This window comes from Cebus imitator, unplaced genomic scaffold (assembly GCF_001604975.1).
Source record: "Cebus imitator isolate Cc_AM_T3 unplaced genomic scaffold, Cebus_imitator-1.0 Scaffold26, whole genome shotgun sequence".
Lineage (NCBI taxonomy): Eukaryota > Metazoa > Chordata > Mammalia > Primates > Cebidae > Cebus > Cebus imitator.
The window spans coordinates 768,870-785,972 of NW_016107341.1; the positions used below are offsets into that span (position 1 = coordinate 768,870).

A 17,103-nucleotide genomic window follows, 5' to 3' on the forward strand; every position below is an offset into this window, starting at 1 on the left:
AATGTGACCTAAATATAAGGGACACCAGGTAAAAAAAAAAAAAAAAAAAAAAATACAGAAGTAAGTTTTCAGTTCAACTGGTATTTGCTTACTGGCTAGAAATCCTGAATTAAAGTTTGCCTTTTTACAATCTCCAATTTTTATATACACCAAATTATTACATTAGAGCATAGTAGGTTTGATTCTGATTTATTCACATCATTCATTCAAGCATCCACCTGCTTCAACCACTGTTATCTCCAGGGAAGTGCTGGAGTGCCCACTGTGTTTCTCTTGGACATATTCTCGGAAGAGTGTTCTATATTTGAGAACAGATTTTTTTTTTTTTTTAAATAAGACCCTGAGACAGAACACGTGATTATCAGTAGCTCTTCTTTCTTTTTTGTGGTTCACTTTCCTTGAAAGAATTCATCTAAGAGAGCTTTAAATCTCACTATTTTATTCTTATTTAACAAACACATATGGTATTTACTATGTACCATATTGTAAGTAATTTCTTGCTATTAACTCATCTAATCATTATGAAAACTCTACCAGGCTGATATTCCTGTTATCTGCATTTTGCAGATGAGAAAACATAGACAAGAGGGGGGAAGTAAATTGCTACGGTGGCACTATTAAAAAATAAGAATAGTATTTGATTCTGAGCAGTGTGTCTCTCAGAGTTTGCCCTCATAAGCACTTAGCCATGCATCTTTTCATTGCGTCCAGCTTTATGTGGAAGAATCCCTGAGCAGTTTTTAGGTACACATGCCACTTTATCAAAATTCCTTAAATTCTCTCTGAAAAAGAGTTTTTAAAATTTCCTTCTGTTTAGCTAGCTGGTAGATAATATAAATCCATGAAAAACTTAAAGATTATTGATTGGATAGGATTTATCTTTCCGAATGTAATCATGTGGATTTCTAATGTTGAGAAAGTAAATAGATTTTAAAATGAAGGGGAGTATTACAAGTCAGTTATATTTCTTTTTTAAAAAATGGAATATAACTGTAATAGGTTTTTACCTAAGACTTAGTGAAATCTTAAAGAGATTAAGCCATAGTAGGAGCTCTTATGTGAGAAAGATTGACGTAGCTATGGGACATGACTATTTCTACGTACCATACCTTTTTTTAATGATAAAATAATCAAGGCAATGGAGCTTCAAAAATGTAAGCTGCAGGTGATGAGGAAGAATGGCAGAAGACAAAACAATAAAAGAAAGGGAGAGAATTACATAGCATGAGAGCATTGATCTACATCTGCTCATTTACCTTATAACCTAATGTCTATTATAATGCTGCCTTATCCATTTTTCTTTCTGTAAAGAAGTCCTTGAGGCTGGGTAATTTATAAAGGAAAGGCCCTTATTTGGCTCATGGTGTTTCTGCAGGCTGTAGAGAAAGCATGGTGCCAACATTTGCTTTGGATGAGGGTGTCAGGAAGCTTTCACTCATGGAGAAAGGCAATGAGGTTTCAGCATCATGTGCACATCACATGGTGAGAGAGGAAGGGGATTGGGAGTGAGTCAGGCTCTTTCAAACAACCAGCTCTTGCAGAAACTAAGAGAGTAAGGGCTCACTCATTACCGTCCACACACCACTCAGGAATATGCCCTCATGACCCGAACACTTCCCATTAGGCCTTGCCTACAGCACTGGGGATCAAATTTCAACATGAGACTTGGCAGGGCCAAATAAACCATATTCAAACTGTAGCAGATGTTTTGCAAATAGTAGAAATTCAAGAATATTTCTTGAAAGGGCTCTTAAAGCCATGAGAAAATAAAGGAATATAAAACAAAGAGGAGAAAGGGGAAGTGAAATATAGAATGTAAATGTAGAGAGATAAAGAGGGGATAATAAGCAGCTACACTCACAGGCTATTACGTATCTGTGAGGAACTTTATCACCTCATCTACTCATCACTACCACAGCCTTACTGGGTAAGATGCTATCACCACCATATCATTATCTGTAAGGGTGAGAGCAGCGATCCCCTTGCAGATGTTTGGCTTCAGAGTCAGCGCTTTTGCCCACTGTGCTAGATCACCTCAGAGGAGACAAAAGAACCTAGAAGGCAACAACATGAACACAAGGAATCAAATAATGACACCTGTTTTAGATTTTATTATTGTGCTAGTTACAAATTACTGGTAGCAAATTGCTCCAAAAGTTCTCAGCTTAAAGCAACAAACATTTGTTATCTCACAAAAATCCGTAAATTAGGAATCTAGGTGTGGTTCAGCTAGGTGCTTCTGGTTCAGTCTCAAGTGAAGTTGCAGTTATGATCAAACTGTATTCTTAAAAATATAGGTCCAAAACACATTGATAAATGGCTGATAATTGTGTGCACCCAGCTTTACAACTTCAGTCAGCTAAAAAGCTGCTACAGACAACCTATGTCTTTTGATGAGATCAGTCAAAATCTTTGATCATCACCACCCTATATGCAGTCACCCAAAGGGTTGAGATCTTGAGAAATTTTACCTTTCATATGCCATCATATTTGGAAGAAGTTTCAATGTTTTTATGTACATACAATGCTTGTGCATAGTCAACACTGTGATAGTGCACTTTCATGGAGTCAAAATTTGCAAAAAATATGTAAAACAAATTAGAACTCTAAAATTATACAATTTATACCTCCAATATTGAAAACATTGGAAATGATGTGAAGATGAAATACATAGCACAGGGAATTGTAAAAATAATGTTGTCAATTTAAAATAGTGGGGGAAAACCTGAAAAGTGAAAAAAAAAATCTGACATGAAAAAGTATGTAAAAGGGATAGCTTATGGGCAGTTGCATGGAGGTCATCCAAAAGAGCTCCCAACTTTCACAATCATTAACTGTATTTTGAAGTCTTTCATGGCAGTAAATAGCTGCTTTTTTTTTTCTTTGGGGCATGGCTCTCCTTGGAGAATATGTTTACATTAATTTTCTACATGGCATTACTTTCATTGAATCTCATCTATGATTTAATCTACACCATCACTAATATTTCCTCTTAATTTTTCCCATTTTCTGTGCCATGCTTCAGTGTTTCTTTGGGTATGCTGAAATGTATTCCACATGTACTCATATACGGACCACAAATTTGGCAGAAGCAAGGCTGATGATTAAACAGCAACATGATTGTATAAGTGTCTTCTTATCCTACCATGTGCATAATTATTTTCTAACCAGTTAATAACTTCACTGTCTTCTTCAGGCAAATGCAGCTTGAATTCGTTAAAAGCTCCTGGAATTTGATCGGCTGGAAGAAATGCCAATGCAAATGCATTTTGGTACTGAAACTTTTATCATGCCATATTGCATGACCAATCCACAAGTGTAACTTTCTGCCAAATGCAAATAAAGACAATCACAAGGTAAATTTCCACTTAACTTGATGCAAGTAACACAAACAACTATCCAGCATTTAACTGAAAATGCACTAATCCTTTTCCCAGAGCTTCGCTTTTAGGATTTTAATATTTGGGATCTTTAATCTTTTGGGATTGTGATTTTCAGGACTGTGGACATGAGGAATTTTAGTTTAGGAATTTTGATTTTCAGGAATTTTAATCTTTTGCAATTTCAACATTCAGGATTATGGCATTTGGGATTGTGTCTTTTGAGATTATGATAGGTACCACTTTTCCTAGTCAATTCCTGAAAGTGACATTCAATCACTTTTGCATATTTCATTTGTTAGACTGAGTTAATAGGCCCATCCCACAGCCAAAAGAAAGGGATACCAGGAGGGGGAGGACTTAGGGGCCACATTAGGGTTTGCCTACCTCAGTTGTGATGGACTTATTAAATACTGTTTAATTTGCTTGAATAATGTTTCTGGTAGTTTCAGCATTCTAATATAGAAGATGTGGAATTGAAGAAGTTGGTGTTTATTAAATTCGACTTCATTACTTTTAAAATTAAATTGTCTGAGAAGTATTCCATGTTCTCTGTGGTGTCATTTTAAAATTTTGTCACAATGAAAAAATGCAAGAATTTGTGAAGATAGCTCAAGATTAAAAATAAGATGAAAAATTACAAAACTTAGATGTACTATTCTATCAGGTTGACAGGTTCAAAAGGCAAAATTTTTCTCTCTCTTTTAGTTAGTACAGTGGCATCTTGCACCAAATAATTTACTGAACCATTTTTGCAAAAAAATGAATAGCAACAAATTAAATCAATACTGGAAACATAGTCACATTTCATGGTAGCTTGTGGAGAAAACGAAATGGAATAAAATAATTATTGTTTCATTTTCAAGATACAATAGTAATATCTAACTCATGTTCACGTAGGATGAGTCACATAGTTTGACATTTCAGTAAAGTGTGATATCATTCATTTTAGGGGATTATTGATCAATAATTATTATTTGAGTCCCTGCTGTATGTAAGACATTGTGGAAATATAAAGAAGTGTGAATTTTCATGGGTTGCAAGTCTTTTATTCATACACTTATTCATCAGTATGTGCACAGAAAGCCTACTATTTGCACAGGATGACTGCTGGAGTAATAGTAACAGGAAAAAAGAGAAAACATTTGTCAGTCTGATTCCTTCTTTCAAGGATATCATGCTCTCAGATTTCAATCTGAGCCTATGTACGTTTAATAGCTCAATTAGAGCTCTTAGTTTTTAGTGCAATTTTAGTAGACTCATGCTAAGTTATCTATTAAACTTTTAAAAATTCATCATTATGCTGAGCTCCTGTCACCTTTCCCTTGGAAGATGCCTACTCAGTTTTACTCTCAGTTTACAAATCATTTCAGCTGAAGAGTATTCTCTGATTACTTCAGGCTGGGTTTCTTGCCCTTTGTGCTCTTCTAGCCATGTAGACCACTATTCTCCCATTGTACAGTGCCTCCCTTTAAAAACAAAAACAAACTATATACCCCATTCAAGGGTAAGCTGCCTGACATCAGAGACCTGTTCATTTTGTTGTTATTACATCCCCATCTGTTTAATATTTATTTAGTCCCTATTATATACCAGGCACATCTTGAGGCTCTGGTAACATGCCAGTGAAGCTTATGTTCAGTGGAAAGAGACTGACAATAGATAAATACACTTGTACTCACTCAGATACTACTAAGTGCTATGAACACAAAGAAGGGCAAGATGATAAAGCAAGTAGACTGGTTGGAAGGCAAGGTTCTTTTAGACAAAGTCCTCTTTGAAGTGGTGATATTTGAGCTGAGAACTAGAGGAACTGAGGGAAGAAGACACAGGGGCAGCCTGTTCCTGGGAAAGTAGATAGTGAGTGCAAAGGCTCTAAGCTGGAGTTTGTTTCATGTAGTGAAGAAGCAACAAGGAAGCCTTTGAGGTTGGAGAGGCGTGGTGGTGGGCGTGTGAAGTAGAGGATTAAGAGATAAGATAAGGAAGATTTCCAGGAGTCAGATCACAGAGTATTTTGCAGATCAGTGTACTGCTAGCACCTAGCACACACAACTGGTGTTTAATGAGCATATGTCGAATATTGTTAGATTCGATTTGAAGTATAAAATCAATATTGCCTAATTGTATATTATTAGTATTATCACTAATGAAATACTTTGATAAGTAGATCAACATGTTATAATCACCTACAGATTTTTTTTTTTTAAAGGTCACGTGGCAGACACATGACATCCGAATCTCTGGATGGCATCTGTGTTTTTATTAGAGTTTTCAGGTGATTTCAGACAAGTATGAAAATCACTGAGTTAGATTAATATTTCTCAAAGTGTGGTCACCAACTTGCAGCATTGGAGATAATTAGAAATACTCATTCTTGACCTCATATCTATTGAATCAGAAACTCTGGGAGTAAAAGTAAGATATCTGCATTTTGTTGCTCAGAACATTCGAGTGTGTGCTAAAATTGGAGGATCACTGTCTTAAAAGTATGAGCCCCTTTCACAGGAGGCCTACATGCTGCCGCTTGTGCTGCCGCCATGTGTCTAGTGATCCCTGAAAAGTTCCAGTGTATTTTGTGAGTACTTAACACCAGCCTCGATGGGCGGTGGAAAACAGCCTTTGCCATCACTGCCATTAGTGTGTGGGCAGAAGACATGATCATGTGGTGTTGAGGAAAGCAGACACTGACCTCACCAAGAGGATGGGAGAACTCACTGAGGATGAGGTGGAATGTGTGATCACCATTATGTAGAATCCCCACCAGTACAAGATCCCAGACTGGTTTCTGAACAGACAGAAGGATGGAAAGGATGGAAAATACAGCCAGGTCTTAGCCAATAGTCTGGACAATAAGCTCTATGAAGAACTGGAGCGAATGAAGAAGATTCGAGCCCATAGAGGGCTGTGCCACTTCTGTGGCCTTCATGTCTGACGCCAGCACACCAAGACCACTGGCCGCCGTGGCTGCACCATGGGTGTTTCCAAGAACAAATAAGTCTGTAGGCCTTGTCTGTTAATAAATAGTTTATACACCAAGAAAAAAAAATTATGAGCCCACATGTAGACAAAATAGGTGATAAACTTTGTGATGTTAATTGTAGAAGTCCATGTTTCTATAATATGTGTCTAGTAGCAAAAATGTCTAAAATTAGCATCTGAGAATTGTTTCTTTGCATTAAAACACTCCCTCTCTTATAGTCTTTTGTTTAGCTAAAACTTTCCTGTAAGTGAAATATTGAGCCATTGTTAGTAGTACTTTAATATAAATGTGTTGACTGGAATAATTTCACTGACTGAGGATGGACCACTTTGAATATTAACAATGGTTTAAGTCAAAAAGATTTCTAGCGAATAAGAAGATGAAATGAAAGCATACTTTTCCTTTAGTCTCAAAATCATTGGTATTTAATAAAATTCCAATTAATAATCATTAGCACTTCATAAAGTTGAAAACTGATAAGATTTAAAAAAAATCTGACTATATTTTTTTCATATTTTGGTGGGCATATTTTCAAAAATGTATTTATTTCTTTTTTAGGTTAATTGTGCACCTGATTCTACATTTGCCATGTCTGTAAATGACAATTTTGACATTTGCAAGTCTAAAATAAAGTCAATATTTTAAATAATTTAAAAAGGGAAAATTTCTCCAAATGCTTTTCTTTTTCTTTAAGAAATCAGTCTTGCTGTTTAGGTTTCTATCTGACGTCACTCTTCAAAAGATTTCCACATGGAAAACCTTATCACCATTTACCCTCCTAGAGAAAGTTACATTTTCTTTCACAAAACCTGAATATTAATATGTACATTGTAGTTTATTTTTCCTTTCCCCTTATCTGGGAATAATAATGAATGAGATAAAGTGAGTTATATATATAGCTCAGGGGCACTGCTGAAAGGCTGAGTTAGAGCAATATGATAATTCTAGTTTTAGCCTTCTTATCAATGCAGCAGGTTCATTCAGGTTTAAGAATGAACTGTGAAAGTGTTTTGTTGTCTTGCTACACAAGTTTTCTGTTATATAGAAAACTCAGCTTTTTTTTCATGGTTTGTGGCTTAACCAGAGGCGATACCCAATATTGTCTGCAAAGTACAAGCAATATAGAGTTGAAGCACTTGAATAATATTAGTATCTTGGCTGAGAAAGGAGAAAACATAATCTATAAAAATAAGGATAATACAATTTGAAAAGGGAACTTTCACATGCCATAGGATTTCAGTCAGCTTGCTGACAAAGGACTTCAGAAATAAGGAGAGCTTGAGATGGAGAAAATGTAAATGCACAGTGTGTCTTGATATCTCCAGTTTGTGTCTTCATATGTTGCTGTATATTTGACTGATCAAAGTCTTGCTCAGATTTGCAAGCAAGCATCAAACAATCTGTAGAATTTTTAAATGAATGATTCCCTCTATGTCACTCAACCAACCAAATATGCGTTCTTAATTTTTCATTATACATATATTTTTTCAAGATAAATCCACACCCTTGCTGAAGAGGTGAACATAACCTTTGCAATATTTTATTGTCCTCCTGGGAACCTTTCTTCTGACAAAACAATGTTTTCTTAAATGTCAAATTTCTCCCATCTACTATTTTCGCATCAGAAGCCAACTTCAGAAAAACTAGAAAGTCTTTTTTCCCCCTTTTTCCTTTCAATCCAAATAAAATAGTGCCATTGAATATAGCGCTACATACTTTGCAGTCAAATCTGAATTCTCCAACTCGAAGTAGCATGAAACTGTCAAGTGTCTTTTCTCCTTTGCATATTTAAATGCCTTTTAAAATTATACGTTGCTACTCCCTGGCATTTATTAAAAACCATCAGTGGCCTAGTACTCTTTGTTACTGGATCACAACAGACAGTGTGAATATACCCATTTGCTAATGACTCCCCACAAAGCTCATGCATAGTATCTAAAAAGCTAATAAAAAGGTAATTGATATCTAATAAAAATAAAATTATTGTATAACTGATTAGAATTACAGAGTTAATGAATTGGTGAAACAACCATATTAAATCATAATTTAAAATTACATATTGGCTTTCTATGAAGGATCAGATAGATACATATGCTCTCAGATATGGAACACATAAAATATAGGCATGATATGTCTATGTACAGACAAACTTTTTTTCTTACTATTATACTTTCATATACATTTTGAATAAAGTGTATCAGGTCTTAAGGTCTGTCATGTATTATCAAGCTATTTACTAATCATTTCTTGATTCAACAAGTGCTTAGAGAAGGCAGGGTTCTAGTTGTGCATATAGATAAAGTCTGTACATACAGATAAAGTAGTTGTGCTCAGGGACCCTATTTTCTTGTGGGTATGCTAGAAAGTAAACAAGCAAATAAACAAGATAATAAGAGGTTCTTAAGTGGTAGGTAGAAAACAACAGGATAATGAATTGGAGATTGCTTGTGGATGATACTTTAAATAAGTAGATGCATGTATGTCTGCTAAATGGTAAGACATTTGAGTGAGCTTCTAAGGATGAGAATGAACTGGTGAGGAGAAGGCTTGGCAGAAGAGGTAAGGCGTGCAAAGCCTGTAGGTGGGGAAGGGCTAGGCATATTCAAGGAAAAGAAATGCCATTGTGGCTAATGTGGTGAACAAGATGAAAGTTGCTATGAGATGATGGTGAAGAGGTAGTAGGAGCAAGATTTTGAAGGCCTTCTGCCAAACAGAACCTAGGTTTTATTCCATGAGCAACAGTGAATATTTGAAGGTGCCCATATAAGTTCCTCAGTGATGGAAGTCAAAGATTTGGGCAAGAATTTTGTGGAGCAGACATACCAAAGATATGTTTTAAAGGTAGAACAAGATGGACTATTTACAGTTCTTACACTGATTTACTTAAGTATATTCATTAGATACTTTAAACATAGCACAATGGATGCTCCCTTGAATGTCTAAAATATTACCTTAGAACAAATATTCCTTAACACTCAAAAAAATCTTTTTTATAAAACCAGTTAGTTAATAAGGATAGTGACATATATCCAAAAAGTCTTTAATAAGAGCAGATATTTCAACATATACATATTAAGTTAATTTTCTGTGTCATGGCAGAGCTGAAATATTGCATCGGGAAAGAATCATTTTACACACATATACACCATGTTTTATATCGACCACATCCTAAGGAATAGAAGCATCACCACCTGGCACTTTGGCAATTTCAGAAAATCCTGACAATTTTGCCTCTATAGTCACTGGGACATGTGCAGCACCAAGGAAAAGTTAACCACTGTCACCATGTAATTACTTCAACTTTTGAGTTGACAGGAAGAAAGGGCAGCACACTGTGATGCGATGGGAAATGGTTCAGAGGGTAGAATCTGGGACATAAGCTTCCTGATAAGATACTTATTAGTCTTTCCCAACAGAGTTCAGTCCTACTCCATCCTGAGTTCTTTGAAAGTTTGTGCTACTTGTTAAAAGATCAGCAAGTTAGAAACTGGTTTGAACTTTCCATAGTCGTAGAAAATAGCACATATCTAGTTTAACTCAGAGATGTTGGTCAAAGGATATAAAATTTCAATTAGGAGGAATAAGTTTAAACTCTACTCTACAACATGGTGACTAGAGTTAATAACATAGTGTATTATATTCTTGAAAAATGCTAAGACAGAGAGTGGTAAATGTTCTCACCAATTTGGTCACTTAAATGCTTTTTATTAACAAAGAGGCACTGACTGTGGTTGGAGGAAATAATTTACCATGTTCAAATTCATGACAAAGATTGGAAAAACAAATGAAGTGATTCAGTGTCTAACACAGTACTGGCCATTTAGGGGGCTCCCAATATGCACTACTGAATGTGAATTAATTTCAGAATGTCTTAATTACCTCAAATGAAAAACAGCTCAAGGTAGTAAACATTATTTAAAAAAACCTACCTTTATCAGTGGATTAAAACAGGTTCTTTTTGCAACTTCAGAAACTAGGTACAGAGATTCACATTAAACAAATAGGTACACATGTTCTGTTTAATTTTTATTGTGCTTACTTTTGCATTTTATATTATTGTTTATTTGCTTAAATATTCTTTCATTAAAATGGATGCTGAGGTAATAATGCCATGTCATACGAGTATTGGACAAGTAGTTATTTGAGCCTCAGCATTGGAAAGCCACCTTGAAGTGGCATCAAAAATCTTAGATTGAGGTCACTGCTCAGCTTATTTGATAGGAGCTATAATCCAGTGACCCTGAAGAAATATGCTGGACCATTTATTATTAGAACTGGAAAAAATTAATGAGACAGTAAAGGGGAAGTACCCTAAGAAAAGGACATTTATATTGAAAAAAATTAATTTACCTAAGGGTGAAACTGAAGTACAGTTTTAGAGACCCTTTTAATTTTACATTTCTTTTTAATTGGTGCAAAACTTGTATGATACATATATGCCACAATATTTCCCTTAATGTTGCATAGGCTGGATCTGATATTCAAGTTCAACTCTAAAGCATGTATCAGCTGTAAATGGACATTATCTTTTTCTAGTGTCTAGAAAATAACATTCAAAGAAAAAAATTCTGCAGCATGAAAGGTTACATTAGATTAAAAAATACATATTTTGCTCTTTAATGTGTTTAACTTTTTTTCAGATTTATTAGTTGATTGGAACTGATCTCCACCTTCACATCTGCAAGACAATGGCCCTTGCATATTGAAGGCTTAATGCTTGATTTTATTTTATTTCAATAAATATTGAGCAGAGCACTTATTAGAATCTGTGTAGACTATAAGGGGAAGTGAGTTACAAACTCTTTCCTCCAAAAACTTACAATTTAGTGGATCTAAAAATCAAAAGAGGCTGCAAAGTTTCACAGGTGGGAGATATTATTTACCTGGTCACCAGGCAGTGCTTAAAGGGAGCAGCTGAATTTACAGTACACCTTGAAAGAGACCATGTGCTTGTCAAGTCAGATGGGGGAAGAGAGAGGCATTGGAAGGTCAAGGCCAAAGTACCCTAATAAGCACAAGACTTAAAGAGTTTAAGTGGTTCTGTTTTGGAGGGTATGCTGAAATACAATACAGAGTTTCAAACTTACTTTGAAATCTGAAGAATGCATTTACAGTTTAACTTTTTTGTTTTAAAATAATTGTGGACTCAGGAAGTATACAGTACAAAGAGTCTAATGTACCCATCACCCAACCTCCCCCAGTGCTGATATCTTGTATAGCTATTGCACATCAAAACCAGAAAATTGACATTACTATTATCTAGAATGCAGACTTTATTTTCACCATTTTTTAAAAACCTGCACTCATTTGTGTGTGTGTGTTTGTGTGATAGCATTTTCACTCTTTAATCAGCAGAATTACATAATTGGAGGTAGGATTTAAGATTATTTGGGAACACTGAATAGGCAAGACTGGAAGTATGAAGACCAAATGAAAAATTCTCACAGTAGTACAGAAGAGGAACAGTTACAAATTGGGATGGATGGTGCCCAGCACAGCACTGAACCCTGCAAAAGTACTTAGTGAGTAAGAATTTCTATTTTCAAACGGCATGTTTTTCAAATGTAAAGGAAAAAAGACTATTTTCAATTTCACAATGTGTATACAATGGCAGGAGTTAAAAGAATGGTAAGACATAGTCAGAACCCAGTGAAATTCTCAGTTCAGCCTGCTGAACTATATACTGCAGAAGCCCAATACGAGGAGATTGGTTAAAGAAGACAATTCTCAATTTGAATGAAGTAAGCTGCACAGGTCAGAGAAAGGTCAGATTCAGACTCCAGGGCATACACAGGCAATTAGAGCACTATTGGGAGAAAAGTGAAAGGCATCTGCTTCTTGCCCTAACTGCTAGTAGACAGGTTATTATTGTTTCTACGTAGCTCACTGCTAGTTGAAATATCAAAAACAAAAATCTGCTTTTTAAATTCAAAACCTTTGAAAAATTTCAATGTCCTAGGAGAAAGTTCTAAATTTTTTTTAGGATTTTAAAAATTAAATGCTAAGAAAATTTTCTAAGACAGCAGTTATCCTCTTTTATTCAGTACACTGATTGCATAACTTTATTCCCTGTATGTCTCAAAATCTCTTATAAAGGTCAGTATTTGCTGGGTAGACACACTCAGAATTGCAGAACTTAGATACATGATTTTCTGGCTGAGGGATTATAAGCAAGGTGTTTAAACATTTTCTAAAACTTGATAACCTCATCAGTTACATAAGAGTGTTGGAGTCAACAGGTGCCTCCCATTCTAACACTCTCAAAATAAATCTTAATTCTCAAATACCTTTTTATTACTGTTTTTTTTTTTTTTTTTCATCAGGACAGTGTCTGTCACACAGTTAGCATTCAATGCAGGTTTTCTGAATGAATTTTTTGTAGAATTTTAATTCCAAAAGCTTTCAAGTATTTTAAAGTAGTTTTTAGATCTTAATACAGTAAAATTGCTTAAGCATAACATGTTGCAAATTTGCCCTTTTATCCTTTATATTTTATGTATTGTAAAAATATGTAAGTCACTTAGTCTCTTTTGGACTCAGTGATTTTATATGTAAATATGGGAACTAAGCTTCTAAAACTGATTCTATTTTTTAAAAAAATGAATAACATTAATTAGTAGAAAAATTATACATATCTGATATAGCAGTATTTCACATCATAGTTTCTTAACTTCTTATATAAGTTGCAAATTTGCTTTTTATAAAATGTATAAGATATATTTAAACTAAATTGGTAGGCATTTAATAAAACTGCTCATACTAAATGTAAATGTAATGAGCCAAAAATAAGAGCTAACATCTAGTGAGTCTAATAAGTTACAGCCATTGAGATATCATTATTATGCCAATTTTATAGAATAGAAATCATAGGCCATAAAGGTGATATAGCCAATAAAAAAGGAAGTCAGGATTTGAACACAGGTAGCATGGATTCCAGAGCTATGTGTTTAACCAATACTTTATACAGTGTGTCACTCTGTATCACTTCCAAGATAGAGAAAAATCCCTGAACCATATTTTTTTAGCTAGGGAGCAGGACAATGTTTATACATTGCTTGCTACCGTAGCTTCAGGTCTGAAATTTTATGGACAAAGTCTCTAATGACTGCCTGTAGAATATCCACCTTGTGCTATAAATGCAGTTAGCACTTGGGGACAGTCCAGACATGGGATGTAGATAATCATAAGTTTCTTTTCAATAGATACAAAATTTTTCAAATAGTATATGATCCACATAATTTGCTATTTAGGAAGGTAGATTTCTGCAGAGAGGATAGAGGAAAATAGTTTATATATGAACAAGTCTTCTAGAAAATATGGACATACATTTCATAATTTTTCAGATATTGCCTGTCTTCACAATATAAGTATATAAAATGAACAGATAAAATTTCATTTATGCCACTGAGTCATTATATGATTTTTTATAGCCAAGCCCGTCCCAGTTTTTTATTTAATAAAGAAATTCTGCTTTGGGGTCTCATTTTTTTGGTCTCTCCTCAAATTATAATTATACTGTATTGACAACTTTATTTTTATTATGTGTAGTTGTACAATACTGAATAGATTGCCTTGCATCTTAATTTTAATCACTTGAAATGTCCCACTTCAACAGATAGTTTAATAGGAAAACAAAAATGTTTTAAGAAGCATTAGAGTGAAAAAATAAATAAAATAAGTGCCATTAGACTCCAACATTTTCCTCCCAAGAACACTCAATTCCAGATGACTTACATAGAGAAATGACTAGTTAGGCCCTTAGTGGATGTTACACCAAGAAGTTTGAGAAGCTAGTTAAATAGGGTGAACAGATTTCTCTGTTACAGAGCTTTTTACTCTCTTTAACCTCTAATGTATTTAATTAAATACTTTCCAAACCTAATCTGATCATTATTGAACATTTCATGGCGATAATGTTTCACGAAACTCTGTGAATATTTACATCAGTAGACTTTAAAGGAGGCTAGACATTAGAATCACCTAGCCAGTTTTTGAAACATATCCCTGAAAGAGCAATCCAATCTTAGTCTTTGGTGGGTGGGAGCCTGCAGTAGCAGGAAGCTATAATGGCTTCCCAAAGATGCTTTTGTTCTAATTCCTGAAACCTGTGACTATGTTACATGGCAAAAAGGAATTAAGGTTACTAATCAACTGATCTTAAAATTGAAAGATTATTCTGAGATATCCACATGGGCTCAATATAATGACAGAAGTCTTTAAATGTAGCAGAGGAAGAAGAGTCAGTGTCAGAGTGATGCATGGGAGAAAGACTCCACCAGCCACTGCTGGCTTTGAAGCTGGAAGAAGAGGCCACCAGCCAAGGAATGCAGGTGGCATCTGGAAGCCACAAAGGCAAGAAAATGCATTCTACCCAGGAACCTCTGCAAAGGAACACAGCCCTGCTGACATCTTGAGGCTGGTCAAGGAGACTCATTTTGGACTTCTGAGCTCCAGAGCTCAAAAATAATAATTGTGTTGTTATGAGCTACTAGATTTATGGTAAATTGTTTTAGTAAAAATAGGAAATGAATACAGGGCCCAAGCATTAGTCATTTCTTTTTTCTTTTTCTTTTTTTGAGACAGAGTCTTGTTTTGTCACCAGGTGCCAGGCTGCAGTGCAGTGGCGTGATCTCGGCTCACTGCAACCTCATCCTCCCGGGTTCAAGCAATTCTCCTGCCTCAGTGTCCCGAGTAGCTAGGACTACAGGCGTGCGCCACCATGCCCAGCTAATTTTTGTATTTTTAGTAGAGATGGGGTTTCACCATGTTGGCCAGGATGGTCTCGATCTCTTGACCTCGTGATCCGCTCACCTCGGCCTCTCAAAGTGCTAGGATCATAGTCGTGAGCCACCGTGCCCGGCCAGCATTAGTTATTTTAAGAGTACCAGATAATTCTAATATGCAGTCAGACTGAGAACCTCTAATTCTGATGAACGGCTGCTCCTTAGAATCCCATAAGAAGTTTTTGATATGTCTTTCATCTACCACCAGGGATCCAAATTCACTTTCCAAGTATCGACTTATTTAATCACCAGAAGCACAATTTTATTTAATTAGTTAATTAATTAATTTTTTTGAGATGGAGTTTCACTCTTGCTGCTTAGGCTGAAGTGTAATGGCAACATCTTGGCTCACCGCAATCTCTGCTGCCCCAGTCCAAGAGATTCTTCTGCCTCAGCCTCCCTAGTAGCTAGGATTAAAGACATGCACCACCAGGCCCAGCTAATTTTGTACTTTTAGTAGAGATGTGGTTTCTTCATATTGGTCAGGCTGGTCTCGAACTCCCAACCTTGGGTTTTCAGTTTGCCTCAGCCTCCCAAAGTGCTGGGATTATAGGCATGAGCCACCATGCCTGTCCCAGGGGCACAATTTTTTTAAAGGAAGTTGTCCAGTGTTACCTAACTACTAAGTTATAAGCTTTAAGCCTGCACAGGCTGGTTTGTATAACCACCATCATGATTTAAATGCTTATGTAGAGTCTGTTTAGTTCTGGTTTTAAACATCATTACAATTACTGGTTATTTTCTGAGTTCCCTTTTTACAAGAAAAGCAGGAAATTAGAAATGAAAGGTGCCAGTAGAAATAAAAACACTGATGGTAGTATACTTATGATTCTGAGGGATAAGAATTAAAAATGTAATATCCTCCCATGTTCAAAAATCATGAAAATCTGAGGACTTTGTGGGAGTTGTGTTACCAAATGCAGCAATGTTTAGTGCTATTGGGAGTACTAGTGTATTTGAATAGAGTTGAATTAATAACTGATTTATCAAGAAAAACTCATTTTTCTTTTGTAGACCACTCATGAGACGGGGTATATATTTATAATTTCTTAATAGTAATTTATATAAGTAAAAATACTTCTGAGAGAAAGAAGCATCCATCGTCTGAATGTTTTAATAGATGGGCCATGAATTTTCAAAACAATTCAATAAAATATATTATGATATGTGCATATGCTATGTTCCATATGGAAAACCTCCCGGTTTGCATATCAGCCCTATTCTATTACCTTTTATAAATAAAAGGCCATTCTAAACCAACTGAAATGTCAACACTCTGACATTTTGGTGACATACTTAGGAGAGGCACAAAGATGCCAAAACAAATCTATAAAATCCAGTAGATTTATTTATGAAACATTCAGATTTTAAGAGTTAGGAAGACAAACAGCAAAACCAAATTCCCTTGTGTTCGAGTACTTGCCATTTTGTTCACCCACATTAAAGACCATAATCCCAGTATATGATAGGTCTTTCAAATTTCCAGCCTTCCTTTCCTTTGGGTGTTGTAATCAAAAGAGCACCTAACGAAACACAAAACACTAGCTAGTTGTGTGACACTGAGCATAAGCCATAAAACCACAGCAATTTCTCCTGATCTGTAAAATGCACATTGCACCTGCTTTTTCTACCCCACAGGATTTTGAAAAATCAAATGACAATGTTTGGGAACGTTTTTTTGAAATAGTAAAGCACCATGTAACTAATGATTCCATGTTATAATATGGATTCCAAGGGTTACCTATCCCTTGCATAACAAATTACCCCAAAATTTAGCATCTTAAAACAATTCGTTTAAAGTTTCTTAGGACAGCAATTTGAGCATAGTTTAACTAAGTCCTCTGCTTCAGAGTCCCTCACAGGCTGCAGTCAGTGTGTCTGCTGTGGCTATCATCATCTCAATGCTCAACGGGAGAAAGTTCTGCTTCCAAGATTATTCACATTGTTCTTGGCAGGATCC

General features: G+C 35.4%; 1 long non-coding RNA gene and 1 pseudogene across 1 annotated transcript in view; both read left to right on the forward strand.

The window, feature by feature from the left end:
* Nucleotides 1-3,201: 3,201 nt before the first annotated feature.
* The window catches only part of LOC119470280, a 60,464-nt gene continuing 46,562 nt past the window's right edge, over nucleotides 3,202-17,103 (forward strand). The window contains exons 1-2 of the long non-coding RNA XR_005199163.1: nucleotides 3,202-3,356; nucleotides 11,716-11,882. This is a non-coding gene — a long non-coding RNA (uncharacterized LOC119470280). The remainder of the gene's footprint in view (nucleotides 3,357-11,715; nucleotides 11,883-17,103) is intronic.
* On the forward strand, nucleotides 5,918-6,375 carry LOC108300322 (annotated as a pseudogene).